The sequence below is a fragment of the Scyliorhinus torazame genome, chromosome 18, assembly GCF_047496885.1.
Source record: "Scyliorhinus torazame isolate Kashiwa2021f chromosome 18, sScyTor2.1, whole genome shotgun sequence".
Taxonomy (NCBI): domain Eukaryota; kingdom Metazoa; phylum Chordata; class Chondrichthyes; order Carcharhiniformes; family Scyliorhinidae; genus Scyliorhinus; species Scyliorhinus torazame.
In genome coordinates, this window is record NC_092724.1 from 100,416,623 (window position 1) to 100,437,372 (window position 20,750).

The 20,750-nt window shown below is 52.2% G+C and overlaps 1 long non-coding RNA gene across 1 annotated transcript in view; it reads right to left on the minus strand.

Moving 5' to 3' along the window:
* Positions 1-20,750, minus strand: part of LOC140394831 (uncharacterized) — a 58,684-nt gene that overhangs the window by 26,100 nt on the left and 11,834 nt on the right. Inside the window, exon 2 of the long non-coding RNA XR_011936024.1 lies at positions 18,067-18,181. This is a non-coding gene — a long non-coding RNA (uncharacterized lncRNA). The remainder of the gene's footprint in view (positions 1-18,066; positions 18,182-20,750) is intronic.

Here is a 20,750-nt window from a genome sequence, read left to right on the forward strand (position 1 = left end):
CCGGAAGGGCGACTCCGCAGAGAAACGTCGAAGCATATCGCCTTGGAGAGAGAATTGGTGCTCGCATCAACGTCTGGCGATGGCGCGAATTGGTGTGTCCGTCTTGGACCGCCGGTGCTGGTCGCCACTGCCGACCCAGTGGGACTGCCACACGATCCATTCCCTGTCGCCGTGGCATCCGCTGTCACCCTGAGCATGCCATCACCGAGGCCGCGACACCGCCCGTCCGGAGCAAGGTCTGGCGTGCGCGAATCAGAGTCGGCGCTTGGCTGCTCCCCATCTGGAGTCCGGTCTGCCTTCCGTCGATGCTCCCCGTCCGGAGTCCCAACAGGAGGCAGCCGAAATTCCCTGAAGCTGCACTTCTGGAGTCGGAACATGCAGGAATGCACCAACCAGTGGAGAGGCTCGAGCCATCGAGGGTGGAAGCGGTGCGCCGCCACCGCAGTCGTCAGTGGTCCCACCGTGATCGTCGAGTGCCTCGGTACGCACTAGGCGAGGTCTGTCACCTTGCACCTTTTGCATGGGAAGTGGGATGCTGTCGTCACTCGTCTCACATCCCGTGGATAGATCCTTATTAGCAGCTTGCTGTTCACTAGGGTTGGGTAAATTGTCAGAGTTTTCATCTGGTGGTGCACACCATGTCGGTGGACTGTCATTGTCTTGCCGTTGTCCTTCATTTGGGCTTTTCTTCTTTGGAATTTTAAATCTTCCCCCAGACATTGCAGAACCTTGTTTATTACCCCCAAATTCTCCCATATGTATGGTCTCGAATATAGGATCCAATGTTTCTATCGACATTGTACTATTTTCCAAAGAACATTCCGTTTCACTTTTCTTCTCAGGTACCTCATATGTATCTTTGTCTAATGTACATGCCTTCATGGTCTCTGGGTCTGATTTTGCTGGGACTGGCATGGTCACAGTCTCTCTTTTACTGTTCTCAATTGCCCACATTATACTCCCCATACATAACTGCTTAATCACTGGGGTTAGTGTGGTACAATGGATAATCGGGTCGACCTTATCTGCATCTTCACCATTAGTGGAAAGCACACTTGGTTCACTTGAAACTGCTGCGGGTTTTAAATTCGTTATCTGGCTACTCGATGTCGATGTCCTCAGGATTCTTGCTCCAATGTTCTGCTCATTTATCAGTGGAGTGTGTATAGGTTCAATGCAATTAATGTTCCCCTCAAGGTTTGAAGAGTCATTACTGACTAACTGCTGGTCTCCGATGTTGGGACTTTGCGGCGTTGTGTTGAAGGGAGACATTTGTCCCTGCTGTAGATATGATTCAGGTTGTTTTATTTCCATTACCTGAGGATCAATGTCTTGTCCATTTTTTCGATCCGTACTAAAACACTGGCAATTCTCAGTCTGCTCCTTGCAAGTTAAACATTCAATTAATTTCTTTAGCAAATCCTCAGCATCCTTCTGTGACCGTGCAGCATTATTAATCTCTGTTCGGCTAAAATGATCCTGAAGGTCAGCGCATAAACCTTTTTTTTTTCGGGCTTGGAAGAGGCGATTCCTTTGGCTTGTCTTCAGTTGGGCTTGAACCGTCTTCAGCGCTGTGCCCTTCATTGTAGCATGAGAGACCGTCATGGTCATGCTGCTATGTAGTGGAGCATGGTAGGCTGTTATAGCCTTCTTGCTGTTCACGTGAGCATGGCAGACTTGCATCGTCTGCCGCTGATTGGTCAGGAGAGGTTGCTAGACCCTCATGGTCTTGTTCCTGCAAGGACCGCACATTGGAGTCTTGCGTTGCTTCTATCGTGGAGGCTGTCCACGAGCTCTCTGTGGAGGCTTGTGACACTGGAGTCACTTCTTGTTCGTGCAAGGACTGCGCTCTGGAGTCTTGCGTTGCTTCTATCGTGGAGGCTGTCCACGAGCTCCCTGTGGAGGCTTGTGACTCTGGAGTCACTTCTTGTTCATGCAAGGACTGCGCTCTGGAGTCTTGCGTTGCTTCTATCGTGGAGGCTGTCCACGAGCTCTCTGTGGAGGCTTGTGACACTGGAGTCACTTCTTGTTCGTGCAAGGACTGCGCTCTGGAGTCTTGCGTTTCTGCAATTGTGGAGTCTGTCCACGAGCTTGCTGTGGAGGCTTGTGACACTGGAGTCACTTCTGGTTCATGCGAGGACTGCGCTCTGGAGTCTTGCATGTCTTCTTTCATAGAGTCGGGAACGTTGAGCGGGACGTGGACCACGCTCTGTGTGGCAGCAGGGCGCTCTCCGTGTGCTTGCAGCGCTCCCTGTCTGTTAATGTCAGGCTGCAGCATCATCCGGTACTGATAAGTTGGGACGTCATATCTGCTGGATTGAAGATCCTCAAATCCGAAAAATGAATCCGCATCTGCGTCGGATTCAATGTGGGGGCCGCCAATGTGCAACACGAAAGGTTCGTCCGAGTCATAGTCGTATAGGACCACGGAGCTATCATTGGGCTCGCGAGGTCCGGAAACACTGTAAAGATCGTCATCAAAGTATTCGAGGTCGGAATCATCGGCTTGTGCGTAGGTAACTGCTTGTCGGAGGGTTCTTCGGAGGTCAAATTCATCTCCTGGGTCAATTTGCGGCAATGTGCTGTCATTCCAGGTGAGGGAAGGTTGTTTTACAGCTTTAACAGATTTTTGTTTTTTTGATTTGGGACGTTTCCCTTTTAAATTGGATTTGGGGACATTTCCCCTTTAAATTGGTGCGGTCTGGGGCCTCTGACATCCTGACGCTCGGTATGTAGCACGTAGGAAGCGACTGCGCATGCTCAGATCGCTGTTCCTTTACCGATGGCCGTTTTCTTGACTGCGCATGCGCAGCATCTCGCGCATGCGCAAACGAAACTTCCGGTTCTGCGCACTGCTCGCGCAACTGTGCTAGCGTGATACCTTTAGCAAGATGGCCGCTGACCTCGACCCAGCCCTCTCTCAGGCCCGGGATTTCGGCCTCTGGGAATTCGGGCTCCGGGATCCCAGCCACGAGGTGAGTACTGCAGCTTTTCTTACCTTTACTTGCCGATTGGATTGCGTTTTCTTCACAGTACTTGGAGAATTTGTCCAGGACTGCCTGGTAATCGTACCTTTGCTGCCTCCTGAAGAACCTGAACCTTGTGAATATTTCTCTTGCCCTTGCACCGGCGATGGTGAGGAGAAATTCAATGTTTTCACTATCATCCAGGTCTTGGAGTTCAGCTGCCACCAGGAACAATTCGAACACTTGCCGGAATCGCCGCCAGTTTTCGCGGAGATCGCCGTGGCACTGGAGCGGCTGCGGAACCGGGGGCTCTATCATTTTGCCTGGGCACTGCTGGTTGTCTGTGTACACCGAGGTATGCCGGCAGGTATCGATCCACTCCTGTACCATGTGGTGTTGGGTGCTCTGGTGCACAGATGAGCCAACACAGTTGTATGTGGTACAACTCTATTTTATTTTAACTCTTATAATACAGTTCGTTCTGGATACTCTGCACGTGCTGTCTACCTGAGTGTGTCGTGTAGCAGGTCTGTCCTGGTCCTCCTCTCCAGCTAATACTGACCACCAGGTGTCGTGTTTGTGCTTTTATATCTTTCTGTGATTGGTTGTGGTGGTGTGTGTTCTGATTTGTCTGTTGGTGTGTCTATCATGATGTGTGTGTTTGAATATCATGACACGGTCAAGCTTGAAAACGGGCAGGGTGCCAGCAATGGCAAAGGAACTAAGAGGGTTCATGGAGCTGATGGGGGTGCGGGGGAGGGGGGAGGGGGGGGTTGGATCCATGGAGATTTGGGCAGCCGAGGGTGAAGGAGTTCTCCTTCTACTCATACGTGCATAAATTATATTCCCGGATTGATTTCTTTATTTTGAGCAGGACCTTGCTGGCTGGGGTGGTGGACACGGGGTACTCGGCGATCACAATCTCAGACCATGCTCCGCACTGGGTTGACCTGCGGGTTAGTAATGACAGTAGCCAGCGCCCGCACTGCATGTTGGATGTGGGACTTTTGGCGGATGAAGGGGTGTGCGAGCGGCTGAGGAAATGTATTCAGAGCTACCTGCAGGTCAATGACACGGGGGAAATTTCAGCAGCGGTGGTTTGGGAAGCACTGAAGGCGGTGGTCGGGTGGGAGCTGATCTCAATCCGGGCCCATAGGGAGAAGGTGGACAGGGCAGAGACGGACCGACTGGTAAAGAAGATACTACAGATTGATAGGAGGTATGCTGAGACCCCAGAGGCAGGGCTTTTAAGGGAACGGCAGAGGTTACAGGCAGAGTTTAGCTTGCTGACCACAGGGTGGGCGGTGGAGCAGCTGAGAAAGGCGAGGGGGGCGATCTATGAACATGGAGAGATGGCCAGCAGAATGCTTGCACAGCAGCTTAGGAAGAGGGAGGCAGCTAGGGAGATAGGGAAAGTAAAGGACGGAGATGGGAACCTGGTTGGTGATTCACTAGGGGTGAATAAGGCGTTTAGGGATTTTTACAGCAGGTTGTACAGGTCGGAATCCCCTACGGGGCTGGAGGGGATGAGGCACTTCTTGGAGGGGCTGAATTTCCCAAAAGTGGACAGAGAGCGGGTAGAACGGCTGGGGGCCCCAATCGGGCTGGAGGAGATAGTGGAGGGCTTGAAGGCCATGCAGGTGGGTAAGGCCCCGGGTCCGGACGGGTACCCAGTGGAGTTTTATAAAACGTTCTCGGGGATATTGGGGCCGGTGTTGTTGAGGATGTTCAATGAGGCAAGGGAAAGAGGGGTGGTGCCCCCGACGATGTCACAGGCAATGATTTTGCTAATTCTTAAGCGGGACAAGAACCCAGAGCTTTGTGTGTCCTGCAGGCCGATCTGCCTGTTGAATGTCGATGCCAAGTTGCTGGCCAAAATCTTGTCCTCTAGGATCGAGGATTGTATTCCGGACGTTATTGGGGAGGACCAGACGGGGTTTGTTCAGGGCAAGCAGTTGGTGGCCAATGTAAGAAGGCTGTTCAATGTGATCATGATGCCCCCGGAAGATAGGGAGGTGGGGGTAGTGATCGCAATGGATGCAGAAAAGGTTTTTGATTTGGTAGAATGGGACTATCTGTGGGAGATACCGGGACGGTTCGGATTCGGGCGGGGCTTTATTGGCTTGGTCAGGTTACTGTATCAGGCTCCTGTGGCAAGTGTATGGATGAATAGGACAACATCGGACTATTTTAGACTGCATCGGGGGACGAGACAGGGATGCCCCCTCTCCCCAATGTTGTTTGCGCTGGCTACAGAGCCATTGGCAATTGCTCTGAGAGCCTCGAGGGGCTGGAGAGAACTGGTCCGGTGGGGGGGGGTGGGGGGGGGGTGGGGGGGGGGGGGGGTGGAGCACAGGGTTTCGCTCTATGCGGATGACCTGCTTCTGTACGTTTCGGACCCAATAGAGGGGATGGAAGTAATCAAGAGGACTCTAGGGGAACTTGGCTGGTTTTCGGGGTATAAGCTTAATATGGGAAAGAGTGAGATGTTTGTGGTCCAGGCGAGGGCACAAGAGAGGCGACTGGAAGAGCTGCTGTTTAGGTTAGTAGAGGGAAGCTTTAGGTACCTAGGCATCCAGGTGGCGCGGGAATGGGACTGGCTCCATAAATTGAATCTGGCCCGGCTGATGGACCAAATGAAGGACGATTTTCGGAGATGGGACATGCTTCCGTTGTCTCTGGCTGGGAGGGTGCAAACGGTGAAGATGATGGTCCTCCCGAGATTCCTATTTGTATTCCAATGTCTCCCCATCTTTATTCAGCGGTCCTTTTTTGAGTGGGTCAACAGAGTGATCACGGGCATCGTCTGGGCGGGCAAGACCCCGTGAGTAAGGAAGGTAATGCTTGAGTTGAGTGGGGGGGTGGGGGGGGGGGGGTGGGCAGGTGCTGCCAAATTTTAGCAACTATTACTGGGCGGCGAATATAGCCATGATCAGGAAGTGGGTGGTGGGAGAGGGGTCAGCCTGGGTGCGTATGGAGGCGGCTTCATGTAAGGGCACCAGTTTGGGGACGTTGGTAACTGCGCCTCCGCCAGCACGGTACTCCACCAGTCCAGTGGTGGTGGTGGCCCTGAGAGTTTGGGGACAGTGGAGGCGGCATGTGGGAGCAGAGGGAGCATCGGTCTGGGCCCCAATTCGTGATAATCACCGGTTTGCCCCGGGGAGTATGGACGGGGGGTTTCCTGTTATGGCGGAGAGCGGGGATTGAGAGAATGGGGGATATGTTCATCAAGGGGAGCTTTCCGAGTACGAGGGCGTTGGAGGAAAAGGTTGGGTTGGCGAGGGGAAACAAATTCAGATATCTGCAGGTGCGGGACTTCCTTCGTAAACAGGTGTCAACCTTCCCACTCCTATTGCTAAGGGGGATTCAGGACAGGGTAGTTTCCAGAGGGTGGGTAGGAGAAGGGAGCGTCTCGGGCATTTATAAGGAGCTTATGGGGTCGGAGGAGACGCAGACTGGTGCAGTAAAATGACCAATCAAATATATGGATTGAAGCCAGTATTTTGTGGCCAGTATTCCCAGAAACACATCCATACATGGCAATAATATTTTTGTAACAAGAATGGAGAGTCAAAAGACTTTACAGAGTGTTAGAGTGGGTCATGGTGCTGGCTCGGTGACCAGGGGCGGGATTCTCCGACCCCCCGCCGGGTCGGAGAATCGCCTGGGGCTGGCGTGAATCCCGCCCCTGCCGGTTGCCGAATTCTCCGGCACCGGATATTCGGCGGGGGTGGGAATCGCGCCGGGCCAGTTGGCGGGCCCACCCCCGGCGATTCTCCGGCCCGCGATGGGCCGAAGTCCCACTGCTGGAATGCCTGTCCCGCCGGCGAGAATCAAACCACCTCTCTTACCGGCGGGACAAGGCGGCACGGGCGGGCTCTGGGGTCCTGGGGGGGTGCGTGAGGCGATCTGGCCCCGGGGGGTGCCCCCACGGTGGCCTGGCCCGCGATCGGGGCCCACCGATCCACGGGCGGGCCTGTGCCATGGGGGCACTCTTTTCCTTCCGCCTTCGCAATGGTCTCCACTATGGCGGAGGCGGAAGAGACCCCTTCCACTGCGCATGCGCGGGGATGCCATGAGCGGCCGCTGACACTCCCGTGCATGCGCTGCACGGCAAAGTCAGCTCCGTGCCAGCTGGCGGGGCACCAAAGGCCTTTCCCGCCAGCTGGCGGGGCGGAAATCAGTAGCGGCGCGGACCTAGCCCCTCAAGGTGAGGGCTCGGCCCCTCAAGATGCGGAGAATTCCGCACCTTTGGGGCGGCGTGATGCCGGACTGTTTCGCGCCGTTTTGGCGCCGGTCAGTGGACATCGCGTCGATTGCGAAGAATCCCACCCAGATGTTATTTCAACAAGATTAAAATTGAAAAACTTTGTTATAAGCAAAGCAATATCAATTGTTATGGGCCAGGGTTTAGAGAACCCCAAAGTGTTTTTTTTGAGTTTAGGTTTTGCATGTGCGGACATTTAGGCACTGGATCCACACAGTGGTGCATGGGTCGGAAAACCCCAAGGGACCGTAAAGGAAGAAATAGAAAGATAAGTGGCTGCTGAAGATAACATGGCCAAGGTTCGGACCCCTGCTGCGACGGCCCAGCCATCGATGAAGGAGCTGATGCAGGTCATCCAAGAGGGCTTTGCCAGACCGAAACGAGATTGTCTCGACCCGATAAAGGAGTTGATTGATCGGCTGGAACGCAGGCTGGATGTCCAGGATCGGACGATCCAGAAGTTGGAGAAAGCACTGGCGGACCAGGAGGAGCACCAAGCGGTGGTCGAGCTGGAGGTGGGGATGCTGGAGGATCAGCAGAAAAGGCTGTTAGAAAAGGTGGAAGATCTGGAGAACAGAGAGCGCCGGCAGAACTTAAGAATTGTCGGTCTCCCTGAAGGGGCTGAGGGGGCTGATGCGGGCGCTTTTGTGGTAGATATGTTCCAGAAGCTTCCGGAGGAGGGGGCTTTTCCCCGACCGTTGGAGGTGGACAGGGCGTACAGGGCAATGGCGAGGAAGCCACGGTAGGGGGACCCCCCAAGGGCGATGGTGGTTCAGTTCCACAGATTTTTAGATAAAGAGTGTGTCCTCCAGTCGGCCAAACTGGATCTGCAAGTGGGACAATAGCATATTGCACGTCTATCAGGACCTGAGCGTGGAGGTGGCCAGAAGGAGAGCAGGCTTCAGGCAAGTGACGGAGATCCTGTTTAAGAAGAAGGTGAAATTCGGGCTCCTCTACCCGGCACGCCTTTGGGTTTCACATGAGGACCAGCACCAATATTCTGAGTCACCCAAAGAGGCGATGGACTTGGCCAAGAAGAAGGGTCTGGCGCAGAACTGAGAACTTTTCGGGCTTAAGTGGCAGTATCTTTCTCTTTTCTTGAACGATGTATGTATGGTTTGATTGTTGCCTTTTTTCTGTTTTTGAAGTTTGGGTGAAGATTGGGGAGTAAAAGTTATTTGGGTTTTTCGGTGTTTTGATGGGGGTGGTTGGCGTGGGCTTTTTATTTTGTATTACTTTAATTTGCACTATTGAGGGGGGTCTTTGTGAGGCTCTCTGTCTGTTTTGGGCTGTCTCCTATGGTAATTCGGAGATTGTTCAGTTTTGGTTTGATGAGGGGGGAGGGGAGTAAGGAGCAATAGGTGGGAGACTTTTTGGCGCCGGAGGCGAGGGTCACCAGGCTAGCTGGGTGAGCTAGTCTACGGAAGCAAAGTGGGGGGGGGGGGGTATTGGTTCAATACAGGGCAGGGGTTGGGTTATAGGGTGACGTTGCTAGTGGGGGGAGGGGGGAGTTACTCTGCTGACGAGGGAGGGACCTAGGTTCGGGGACAGAGAGGAGGTTGGGGGCTACCTGGAGGTGGGCAGATGGAGGCGCGGCACATGGGCTGGAGGCGGGCCCAGGAAGGGGGTGGCTGATCGGCGGGGATGGGTGGGGACGTGGTGCCCCCCAACCAGGATGATCACCTGGAATGTTAGAGGATTGAATGGGCCTTTCAAGAGGGCCCGTGTGTTCGCGCACCTGAGGGCTCTGAAGGTGGACGTGGTGATGTTGCAAGAGACACACCTGAAAGTAGCGGATCAAGTTAGGCTGAGGAAGGGTTGGGTCAGTCAGGTCTTCCATTCGGGGCTGGATACCAAGACGAGAGGGGTGGCGATTTTAATTAATAAGCGGGTGCAATTCCAGGCAGGTAGTATAGTCTTGGACGGGGTGGGCCGTTATGTCATGGTGAGCGATTAGCTGGAGGGGAGGAAGGTGGTATTGGTTAACATGTATGCACCGAATTGGGACGATGTTGAATTCATCAAGAGGGTGCTGGTGATGGGAGGGGATTTTAATACAGTCATCGACCCCGGCCTGGACCGGTCGTGCTCGAAAACGGGGCGGGTGCCAGTGATGGCAAAGGAGCTGATAGGGTTCATGGAGCAGATGGGAGGGGTCGACCCATGGAGGTTTAGGCAGCCGACGGTTGGGGAGTTCTCTTTCTACTCGCATGTACATAAAGTGTATTCCCGGATTGACTTTTCCATTTTGAGTAGGGATCTGCTGGCGGGGGTGGTGGACACGGGGTGCTCGGTCATCACTATCTCAGATCATGCCCCACATTGGGTTGAACTGCAGGATAGTGAGGAGAGGTTCCAGTGCCCGCAGTGGTGATTGGACGTGGGCTTGTTGGCGGCAAGGTGGTGTGCGAGAGAGTAAGGAAGTGCACGCAGAATTACCTGCAGGTCAATGACATGGGGGATGTCTGAGCAGCAGTGGTCTGGGAGGCGCTGAAGGCAGTGGTGAGAGGGGAGCTGATCTCAATGCGAGCTCATACGGACAGGACGGATCGGGCAGAGGCGGACCGACTGATCAAGGCGATCTTACGGATAGATATGAGGTATGCGGTGACTCCGGGGGTGGAACTGTTAAGGGAACGCCGGAGGCTGCAGGCTGAGTTTGGGGTGCTGTCCACGGGCAAGGCAGTGGAGCAGCTTAGAAAGGCGAGAGGGACGTTGAAAGGGCTGGTTAGGGGGGAGTGGAGCATAGGGTATTGCTGTACGTGGATGACCTATTCCTATATGTAGCAGATCCAGGGTCAGGGATGGGGGAGATTATGGCGATTCTGGGGGAATTTGGCCGTTTTTCGGGATACAAACTGAATATGACAAAGAGTGAGATGTTTGTAGTCCAGGCAAGAGGTCAGCAGGGTCGGCCGGGGGAGTTCCCGTTCAGGTTAGTGGGGGACAATTATCTGGGGATACAAATGGCGCGCAACTGGGGCCGGTTACACAAGTTGAACTTGTCCCGGTTGGTTGAGCAGATGAGGGGCGAGTTTCGGAGATGGAATGCGCTTCTGCTGTCATTGGTGGGGAGGGTGCAGACGGTTAAGATGACGGAACTGCCGAGATTTTTATTTGTGTTCCAATGCCTCCCGATTTTCATCCCGCAGTCCTTTTTTAAGAGGATCAACAAAGTCATTTTGGGCTTTGTTTGGGCGGGTAAGTCCCCACGGGTGAAAAAGGTGATGCTCGAGAGGAATCGGGGGGGAGAGGGAGCTTGCCCTGCCAGATTTTAGTAATTATTACTGGGCGGCCAATAATGCGATAGTAAGGAAGTGGGTGGTGGATACGTTGGTGCAGTGGGTGCATCGGTTTGGTCCCCAATATGTGACAACCATCGGTTTACTCCGGGGAGTTTAGATGGGGGGTTTCGAGTATTGCAAAGGGCGGGAATTGAGAAGATGGGGGACCTGTTTCTGGAAGGGAGCTTCCCTAGCTTGAGGGCGCTGGAGGAGAAGTTCGGGCTGGCAGCAGGGAATGACTTCAGATATCTACAGGTGGGGACTTTCTGCCCAGGCAGGTACCATCTTTCCCACTCCTGCCACTAAGAGCGATTCAAGATTGGGTAGTGTTTAGGGGCTGGGTGGGGGAGGGGAGCGTCACGGACATCTACAAAGAATTAATGTGGGCGGAGGAGATGCAGAAAGAGGAGCTGAAGCGTAAGTGGGAGAGGGAACTGGGGGGTGAGATGGAGGACGGCCTATGGGCAGAGGCATTGAGCAGGGTCAACGCGACCGCTACATGCGCAAGGCTTAGCTTGATCCAATTTAAGGTGGTGCACCGGGCGCACATGACAGTGGCCCAGATGAGCAGATTTTTTGGGGTGGAAGACAAGTGTGTCAGATGTACGGGTGGACCAGCGAACCATGTTCACATGCTCTGGGCATGCCCAAAACTTAGGGGTTACTGGCAGGGGTTTGCGGATGTCATGTCCAGGGTATTGAAGACAAGGGGCGGGATTCTCCGACCCCCCGCCGGTTCGGAGAATCTCCGGGGCTGGCATGAATCCCGCCCCCGCCGGTTGCCAAATTCTCTGGCACCGGATATTCGGCGGGAGCGGGAATCGCGCCATGCCGGTCGGCGCCCCCTCCTCCCCGCCCCCCCCCCCCCAGCGATTCTCCGGCCCGCGATGGGCCGAAGTCCCGCTGCTGGAATGCCTGTGTCACCAGCGAGAATCAAACCACCTCCCTTACAGGCGGGACTAGGCGGCCCGGGCAGGGTCCTGGGCGGGCGTGGGGCGATCTGGCCCCGGGGGGTGCCCCCACGGCTCAGACCCACCCATGGATCGGTGGGTCCCGATCGCGGGCCAGGCCACCGATCCATGGGTGGGCCTGTGCCGTGGGGGCACTCTTTTCCCTTCGCCTCGGCCACAGCCTTCACCATGGCCGACGTGTAAGAGACACGCCCCCCTGCGCATGGGCGGGGATGACGTCAGCAGTCGCTGATGCTCCCGCGCATGTGTGGACTTCCGCCGGCCAGCGAAGTCCTTTCGGCCCCGGCTGGCGTGGCGCCAAAGGCCTCTCCCGCCGGCTGGCGGCGTGCCAACCACTCCACGCGGGCCTAGCCCCTCAAGGTGCGGGCTTGGCCCCTAAAGGTGTGGAGAAATCTGCACCTTTGGAGCGGCCCGACGCCGGAGTGGTTCCCGCCCCGCCGGGTAGTGGAGAATCCCGGCCAAGTGTAGAAATTAGTTCAGGGGTAGCGATTTTTGGAGTGTTGGAAGACCCGGGTATCCCACCGGCGCCGTCCACACCAGCTCTCAGCCGGCGCGAACTCGGCGTGGAAGGGACGGGAGGCGGCCTGTGATGGGGTGGGGGGGAGGAGGGGGTCCGAGGGTCCGACTCCGGGGGGGGCCTCCGATGTGGCCTGGCCCGCGATTGGGGCCCGCCGATCGGCGGGCCGGCCTCTCTGGCTGGGGGCCTCCTTTCTTCTGCGTCGGCCCCTGTAGCCCTGTGCCATGTTGCGTCGGGGCTGGCGCGTTGAAGGGAGCCCCTGTCCGGGCCAGAGTTATCCTGAGGCCGTGTTGACGCCGTCAAGAAATGCGATGGTGTTCCCGACGGTGGCAATACTTAGCCTCAGGATCACAGAATCCCGACCCTGATTCTTGGAAGTGTGGAGGAACAAAGGGATCTTGGGGTCCTCATATATGGATCCCTCAAAGTTGCCACCCAGGTTGATAGGGTTGTTAAGAAGGCGTATGGTGTGTATAGTATAATCTTACTATGTTTAGTGCAGCATTCTGTCTGAGGTAAATTCACTCCTTCTAATTTGCTGACTGATGTGAACTGATGTGGGGTTTGAGTTGAAGAGCCACAAGGTTTTGCTGCAGCTTTATAAAACTCTGATTAAACCGCACTTGGAATATTGTGTCCACTTCTGGTTGCCTCATTATAGGAAGGAGGTGGATGCTTTGGAGAGGGTGCAGAGGAGATTCACCAGAATGCTGCCTGGACTGGAAGGCATGTCTTATGAAGAAAGGTTGAGGGAGCTAGGGCTTTTCACACTGAAGCGAAGAAGGAAGAGAGGTGACTTGATAGAGGTGTACAAGGTGATGAGAGGCATGGATTGGGGCTGCACAGTAGCATTGTGGGTAGCACAATTGCTTCACAGCTCCAGGGTCCCAGGTTCGATTCCGGCTTGGGTCACTGTCTGTGTGGAGTCTGCACATCCTCCCCGTGTGTGCGTGGGTTTCCTCCGGGTGCTCTGGTTTCCTCCCACAGTCCAAAGATGTGCAGGTTAGGTGGATTGGCCATGATAAATTGCCCTTAGTGTCCAAAATTGCCCTTAGTGTTGGGTGGGGTTACTGGGTTATGGGGATGGAGTGGGATAGGTCGAGGGTAGGGTGCTCTTTCCAAGAGCCAGTGCAGACTCGATGGACCGAATGGCCTCCTTCTGCATTGTAAATTCTATGATAGAGTGGATAGCCAGAGACTTTTCCCCAGGGCGGAAATGGCTTTCACGAGGGGATAATTTTAATGTGATTGGAAGAAGGTATAGGGGTGATGTCAGAGGTTGGTTCTTTACACAATGCACTGCCAGCGGAGGTGGTTGAGTCAGAGTCATTAGGAACATTTAAGCGACTCTTGGACAGGCACATGGACAGCAATAAATTGATGGGGTGTGTCATAATATACACCAGTATATCATGGTGCAGATACACACACACACTGATGGGCATGCAGTGGGACCAATCAGCATACACAACACCGCAGCCAATCACCAGTGAGAGCACACGCACTATAAAGACAGGGAACAGGAGAGTTCCCGCTCATTCTAGTAGCAGCCAGCTCGGAGCACAGAGCTCACAGCCTGCAACACAGACATTCACCATGTGCTGAGTGCATCACCTGGTTTGGACGAGGCAAGAGTCAACAGTTAAAGCTGGTATTGCATTTACCCACAGTTCAAGTATGTTAATATAGTTAACCTTATAATAAAATAGAGTTACACCACCTCCAGTGTTGGTAACCTGTTTGTGATCCAGAACACCCAACACATCATGGTGTATATTAGGTTGATCTTAGATTCGAATAAATTGTCGGCACAACATCGTGGGCCAAAGGACCTGTACTGCACTGTTCTATGTAACTCAATGTGCTCAATGATTTTTAGTTCTATCTTCCACGATTGATATAATAGAGTTTTACCCTGCTTAATGTTTGCATCAAAATCAAAATAGGTTCTTTATTTTTCTCGTGGTAACAAATATAAGAACCAGAAACAATTCTGATGACCTGCACAACTGCTTCCCTCAAAGAAAATAGATTAAGCAGTCATTCCAGTCATTCACCTTCTGGCTATTTCTGGAAGGTTGCTCTGCACAAAATGGCGACCATGGATGATAGTCTGTGCATTTGAATGTGAAACACGTTATAATGTTTCTGGGAGACATGTTGAGGGGCTATATAAATGGAAATCACATGTATGGTTGCGAGAGGGGAGGGAATTCAGCTCTTAAGATGAAGCACAATGTACAAACGTGAAAATAGTTTGAATCTTCGCCCACAATGAGCTTCATGGGATGCAAGAAATTCATCAGGACAGAAAGAATAATACATAAAAACGGGAACTTCTTTGAGCTGGTGTGTGAAACAACTAGGGTGGCTTATCAGCCAGTTTTCTATTCCTACTGCAGTTCAAAGTTAACTTCACTCAGATGCAATGCAATAGAATGGGGCTCAGTACCTGGATTTACTGTCTTAGGTGAGAGAGATACCATTAAGCTGAGGCGGACACAGTTCATTCTTATCTAATGTGGCCACAAATAAGCACGCAGCAGGGGAGCCGGTGACGTCGTGGTAGTGTCACTGGGCTAGCAATCCAGAGACCCAGGGTCACGCTTTGGGGACCCAGGTTTAAATCCCACCACAGCAGAAGGTGACATTTGAATTGAATAAAAAACTGGAATTGAAGTTTAATGATGACCATGAAATGACTGTCGTAAAAGCACGGTAGCACAGTGGTTCGCACTGTTGCTTCACAGCTCCGGGGTCCCAGGTTCGATTGCCAGCTTGGGTCACTGTTCTGTGCAGAGTCTGCATGTTCTCCCTGTGTCTGTGTGGGTTTCCTCCGGGTGCTCCGGTTTCCTCCCACAAGTACCGAAAGACGTGCTGTTAAGTAATTTGGGCATTCTGAATTCTCCCTCTGTGTATCAGAACAGGCGCCGGAATGTGGCGACTAGGGGCTTTTCACAGTAACTTCTTTGCAGTGTTAATGTAAGCCTACTTGTGACAATAAAGATTATTATTATCTGGTTCACTCATGTCCTTCAGGTAAGGCCTCCCGTAACAGCCTCCCCGAACAGGCACCGGAATGTGGCAACTAGGGGCTTTTCACAGTAACTTCATTTGAAGCCTACTTGTGACAATAAGCAATTTTCATTTCATAAGGAACACTTACGAGGTCTGGCCTGCATGTTCCACAGCAATGTGGTTCAATGAAGGGCAATGAAGAATGGTCCAGTAAATGTGGACTCAAGTCAGCGGCGCCCACATCCCATGAAATAATGTTTTAAACTTTACAAATTCAGGTGTCCTTATCCAGCAACACCTTTGCCACTTCATTCTCCCGTGGCATTTATCTAGTGCTCTCTGAAGTTAATTGTATTAATGTGCTCATGTACACTTGTTAATGTGATGCAATTCTAATGCTGTATGGAAGAGCAAAGCAAAATTAAGTTAGAATAACTTTGCCCTTTCATACTCCTTCATAAAAATCTAACTTGCCTGTCATGATATCCACATTAACATATCATGGTGCAATCACACACACACACTGATGGACAGGTAGATGGACCAACCAACATACACACAACATCACAGCCAATCACCAGTGAGAGCACATGCACTATAAAACAGGGAACACCACAGTTCCTGCTCATTCTACCAGGAGATGGCTCACAGCCTGCTACTCAGACATAGACCATGTGCTGAGTGCCTCACTAAGATAGTGCTAGGGCTGGGTCCACAGGTTAGCTGGTGAAGTACGAACCACAGCCAGAAGTTAACAGTTATTATCGTACAGAATAATAAATCAGAGTTGCACCATCTACAACCGTGTTGGTTCGTTTGTGTATCGGAACACCCAACACGACATGATACCAGTCCTGGAAACTCGCCTGAGTCCTGAGACCTACCTGCACCTCTTCAGAGATCCGCTATCCTGCGCCATGGACACCATCAGCCCGCCGCAGCCACTCCAAATCGCTGGAACTCTCGGCGTCAACTGGAAGCTGTTTAAACAGCGCTTCCAGCTCTTCCTAGAAGCCACAGACAGGGAGAATGCATCGGACACCAGAAAGATTGCCCTCCTCCTCTCCACGGCGGGGCAACACGCCATCCACATATACAACTCCCTGGCGTTCGCGGAAGGTGAGGACAAGACGAAGTACAAGACGGTCCTTCTAAAAATTGAGGAACAATTCAGCGTGGAAGTTAATGAGAGTTTCGAGAGGTACCTCTTCCAGCAGCGCCTGCAGTGTAAGGATGAGCCTTTTCAATCTTATTTGACACACCTCCGTATCCTCGTGCAGTCGTGCTATGAGGCCACGTCCGACTCCATGATTCGGGATCAGATAGTTTTTGGGGTTACCTCGGACACCCTACGCCAGCAGCTCCTCAAACTAAAGCGCCTCACCCTAGCGACTGCCATCGAAACATGCGTCCTCCACGAAAACGCGACCAGCCGGTACTCCCAATTCCAGGCGGCCGAATCGGCACAGCAGGGGTCCTACGAGTCCAAGCAGGTCCAGTCGATCGAGTTCCTCTCGGCCCGCGGCCCGGACAAGGGGGGCCATTTCGCGCGCTTTCTGAGGCCTCCCGCGCTTGTACGCGCCAAAAGAGGGGACATCGACGCAGAGGGACGTGATGCGCAGGTGCGCTCTACGCAGGACCGCACCGCGCATGCGCGGTGGCGCAACGAACGCCATGACGTCACGACGTGCGGCAACTGTGGATCCGCACACTTAAAACGGCAATGTCCAGCCAAAACGCGACAATGCCTCCGCTGTGGCAGGATGAGCCACTACGCTGCCTGCTGTCGAGCAGCTCAACCTGCCAACTCTCCGCAATTCTGCCAGCCTCGCAGGGACGTGCGGGCCATTCAGCCCCCATACACCGAGTCATAACCTGACGACGTGCAGACCGGTGATACCGATGACTGGGAACCCTTCCGCGTTGCGGTAATAGACAGGAACCAGATGTCCCCAAGTAGGACCCACCAGCCGATGCCAGTGCATGGCATTAATCCGGGCGATGACTGGTGTGCCACCCTAACTCAACCCAAATTTGTCGCCCACCTAATAGACTGGACTTATGAGCCTGTTTGCACATTGGACTCACTGAATTGTTTTGCAATACTGTTAACATGTTTCTTTCTTGTCGTTCCAGGGGTTCTCTTTCGATATTTGATGATTGCACTTGTTTTGTTTGTGGCACAACCTCGTTGCTCTGTTGCACCTGACACCTTCCAATGTATATACTTTAGCCTCATGTACATGTTGTAAATATGACACACACATACTCAGATGCATTCAGTACACACCAATATTTATTAGCATGTAGGCACATATCCTTGTGAAAAGGGGGGATGTCATGATATCCACATTAACATATCATGGTGCAATCACACACACACACTGATGGACAGGTAGATGGACTAACCAACACACACACAAGATCACAACCAATCACCAGTGAGAGCGCACGCACTATAAAATAGGGAACATCACAGTTCCCGCTCATTCTACCAGGAGATAGCTCAGAGCACAGAGCTCACAGCGTGCCACTCAGACATACACCATGTTCTGAGTGCCTCACAGATAGTGCTAGGGCTGGGTCCACAGGTTAGCTGGTGAAGTACGAACCACAGCCAGAAGTTAATAGTTATTATTGTACAGAATAATAAAACAGAGTTGTACCATCTACAACCGTGTTGATTCGTTTGTGTATCGGAACACCCAACACGACATTGCCTACCAGCCCAAATGCAATAAGCATTTATTTTTATTTTGACTGTGAAGGAAACGGCCCGTGAAATTGTCAAGTGCCACTCAAGGGCAATGCTCTCAGCCATGAAGCTGCCTCTTGACAAATGGGAAAAACTGCAAAATCATGCTGATTTATAACACACTAGAGATATATTTAAATAATCAAATTAATATTAATTTAGTGCTCTTTTCCTCAAAGGAGAAGTTAACAAATAAATGTCATCCAGCCATGCTGCTCCACCAGTTTGGAGCCATTGTATGTTTATTTTTTCATGGACATGCTTTCAAACCACCAGTTGATGCCTTACCTTATAAAGTATTACAGGGTTAATCATCTGTTCCCATGGAGCATTGTAGTCCAGGTTCTGATCTGCGGTTCCTATTCAATGACCCGTTTAGCCTGAAGGCGTTCGTTGATCTTCCCTTTAAAAAAACACAAAAGTATTTCCGTCACATCTCAATCTTACTTCTCACCATCGTCGTGGCCCCCATTGGACCTGACAGTGCTACTTCTGCGGCCAGGGTCAACACACCCGGCAGCGTTGCCCAGCCCACACAGCGACGTGCAGCGACTGTGGGAAAAAGGGCCGCTTCGCAGAGTCTGTCTGGGCCGACCTAAAGCCCAGAAGTCGAAAACTCACCAGGCCCGATCCATGGACTCACAGGCCCGCAGACCCCGCAATGTGGCTAAGTGCCAGCCGGGAACGCCCCCTTCAGACCCGTCATCAGTCTCGTGCGACTCGTGGGGCCGCTATCTTGGCCGCCGGCTCCAACACCGACCAACACATGCGACTCATGGGGGCCGCCATCTTGGCTGACGGCTCCGGCACCGGCCAACACGTGCGACCGATGGGGGAAGCCATCTTGGTCACCATCTTCGACCCAGCCCGACACGTGCAACTCATGGGGGCCGCAATTTTGTGATACCGCCGACCACACAGGCTACCTGCAGCTTGGCGCAGTCACCCTCGACCAGTTGCAGCCAAAGCACCTGAAAAATTCCACGATGGTCGTCCGGGTCAACGGGCATGAGACCCCCTGTCTTTTCGACTCCGGGAGCACGGAGAGCTTTGTTCACCCTGACACGGTAAGGCGCTGCTCCCTTCACATCTACCCCGCATCCCAAACAATCTCCCTTGCCTCCGGATCCCATTCGGTTCAGATCCGGGGTACTGTATTGCTAACCTCGTGATGCAGGGCGCCGAGTACGCTCGTTTTAAGCTGTACGTCCTCCCTCACCTCTGCGCCCCCCCTACTGCTTGGATTAGACTTCCAATGCAGTCACTGACCTTTCACTTGAATTTTGGTTTTAATTCTTCTCTTTGACCCTGGGAAAAATACCTTCTTTTGGGAGTTTCTTCTGTCCAAACTTTTTTTCTGGGGGCTAAAAAATAATAATGTGTAACCTTGCTGGAGGCTTGTGAGTTTGCATTCAGTACTTAAGGCACAGTAAAGCATCTAGATTCTATATACACTGAAGGAATAAAGTTCAGAGCAGACCTTTCTTTTTTTTTGTTCACAATGCTGGTGCAGTATTTTACTTCCACAATGTCAATTAGTAAATTGACTCATAAATACAGCACAAGATGTTGCCCATTATTTATAAGGGGAAGCCGAACTCTGAGATGTAGGATCTTTTTTCATAGCTTAGCTCTATTGATTATTTGTACAATAAATTCAATGTACAATAAGAAGACTGAGTAATATTGTCCCCTGTGTATAATATTGTTGTCCTCTCTACTGTAAAATTATTATATGAGACAATGTTCATATAAGACCATAAACTATAAGAGCAGAATTAGGCCATTTGGCCCAACGAGGCTGCTCCACCATTTACCATGGCTGATATGGTTCTCATCCTCATTCTCCTGCCTTCTCCCCATAATTCCTGATTCCCTTATTAATCAAGAACCTATCTATTGCTGTATTAACGACACTCAGTGATATGGCCTCCACAGCCTTCTGCGAAAAGAGTTCCACAGATTCACCACCCTCTGGCTGAAGAAATTCCTCCTCATCTCAGTTTTAATGTATCGTCTCTTCAGTCTGAGTCCATGTTCTAGTCTCTGCCATGAGTGGAAAGATCTTAGAATCAGCGAATCATAGAATCACTACAGTGCAAAAGGAGTCTGCACCGACCCTCTGCAAGAGCACCCTACCTAAGTTCATGCCCCCACCCCTATCCCTGTAACCCAATAACCCCACCCAATCATTTTGGACACTAAGGGGTAATTTATCATGGCCAATCCACCTAACCTGAACATCTTTGGACTGTGAAAGGGAACCAAGGAAACCAATGCAGACATGGGGTGAGTGTGCAAACTCCACACAGACAGTGACTCAGGGCTGGAATTGAACCCCGGTCTCTAGTGCTGTGAGGCAGCAGTGCTAACCACTGTGCCCCCATGTCATAGAATCATAGAATTTTATAGTGCAAAAGGTTATTTGACCCATCGAGTCTGCACCGGCCCTTGGAAAGAGCACCCTACTTAAGCCCACGCCTCCACTCCATCCCCGTAACCCCACCTAACCTTTTTTTTTGAACACTAAGGGCAATTTATCATGGCCAATCCACCTAACCTGCACATCTTTGGACTGTAGGAGAAACCGGAGCACCCGGAGGAAACCCATGCAGACACGGGGAGAACGTACAGACTCCGCACAGACAGTGACCAAAGCCGTCACCCATGTCTTCGCCACATCCACTCTATCTAGGTCTTCAGTATCCTGTAAGTTTCAATAAGACCCCTCATCCTTCTAAAGTCCATCGAGTACAGGCGCAGAGTCCTCACCCGCTCCTCATATGACAAGCAGTATGTTATGCAGGATTTGTATTGCATGTGGATGTGCTGAATGACCTTATCCTATATTGCCATAGTTAATAATTGATGAAGATTGCATTTGTTCATGATATAATTTGCGGTTTATCATGGATTTTTAAAACCCATCTTATTGTCACTTAGTGTAAACTGGAAGGCATGTTATCCCGAGC